This window comes from Pseudophryne corroboree, chromosome 7, assembly GCF_028390025.1.
Source record: "Pseudophryne corroboree isolate aPseCor3 chromosome 7, aPseCor3.hap2, whole genome shotgun sequence".
NCBI classification, from domain to species: domain Eukaryota; kingdom Metazoa; phylum Chordata; class Amphibia; order Anura; family Myobatrachidae; genus Pseudophryne; species Pseudophryne corroboree.
The window spans coordinates 273,866,147-273,867,664 of NC_086450.1; the positions used below are offsets into that span (position 1 = coordinate 273,866,147).

General features: G+C 40.5%; 1 pseudogene; it reads left to right on the plus strand.

Annotated features, from left to right (window-relative positions):
• Positions 1–318: 318 nt before the first annotated feature.
• Positions 319–438, plus strand: LOC134947041 (5S ribosomal RNA; annotated as a pseudogene).
• The last annotated feature ends 1,080 nt before the right edge of the window (positions 439–1,518 follow it).

A 1,518-nucleotide genomic window follows, 5' to 3' on the forward strand; every position in this document is an offset into this window, starting at 1 on the left:
TCTGGGATTATTCTTGGTGATAAATGCATGCCTACTTTGACATATTTAGACAGCACAAATAAGAATGAGTTTATGATTCACTCACAATTGACTGGTGTACAGTACTGTATAAATAAGGATGGATTTACCTTGTTTGGATATCTATGGCCTTGATATTTTCTTGCCACACAATTGCCATATCCAATTTGTATATATTTTGAGCCTAATTGTCACATGTGTGTCCGTTCTTTCCCCCCCCCCCCCCTTTTTTTTTCTTGTGGAAAATATGACCAATTCCATTCCCTACTCAAGGTGACAAATGAAAGGGCTAGCTTAAAAAATTGCGGACATACCCCACCGGAGATGCCCAATCTCTTCCGATCTTGGAAGCTAAGCAGTGGAGGGCCGGACTAGTACTTGGATGGGAGACCACCTTGGAACATCCTGGTACTGCAAATAAATTTTGCTGCCCAATTTCAAGTCACAGATAGGTACTCGGATCCATATGACCTATGATTTAATTTTCTGCAACTATTTTTTCCACTTGGGATTCTTGCAGTATGAATGAAGGTCATATACTCTTTTGACGGACACTATTGAGACTAGAAGGTGACATCCTTTTGACAAATTTTCCGGCTTACACTATACTATAGCAATTTTTGCTTACTATTTACTTTAATTGATACTAATATTTTTGCACAATAGTCTTGTATCACATATTTATTGAACTCCGACACTTCTATATATTTTATTAAGAAACTATTAAAATCATGATTTTATCAGTATAAGATATTGATATACTCAGTTCCTCTGAGGTTGAGTGCTCCCAAAAAAGAGTCTACTTCTTTTCCATTTCCTCTTATTTGGTATTTTCTCTCTAAATACATTTTTGACTCATGGGAGCACCACTGAATGGTAACCAAACTTAGTGCACCTGAAAAGATAATATCTTTATATATTCACAGTTACCCTAATCCGACGCAATTCCAAAACATAAATTTCAGTTTCTCAGAGGACATTACTCAGATTTCTATTCATACAAAAACCACTGTTAGACCGGTGCGGTTCCCACAAACCCCTCTCTCGAATAGTGACAGTAGACATGTCAGTAATCTTTGGCAGGTCCTTCAGTCCGGACCAGATGTCAAATTTCGCTCCTGACTTCCCTGGATCACCGCCAGCGGGTGGGTTAGGAAATGTTATCCTTTCCTTGCAGCCCCAATGGTGGGAGAAATTGAAGGAGGAGCTGTTGATGGGTCACGTTCCGCTTGAGTTGACAGTTTACTAACCAGCAGGTCTTTGCACTTCTGCACACTTGTGTCTGCTGGAAAGAGAGATACAGCATAGGCTTTAAACATAGGATTGTGCACGGTGGCCAAAATGTAGTGCTCTGATTTCAACAGATTGGCCATCCTTGAATCCTGGCAAAGCAAATGAAGGGCTCCATCCACAAGTCCCACATAGTTTGCGGAATCGCTCCGTCTTAGCTCCTCCTTCAATCTCTCCAGCTGCTTCTGCAAAAGCCTGATGAGGGGAATG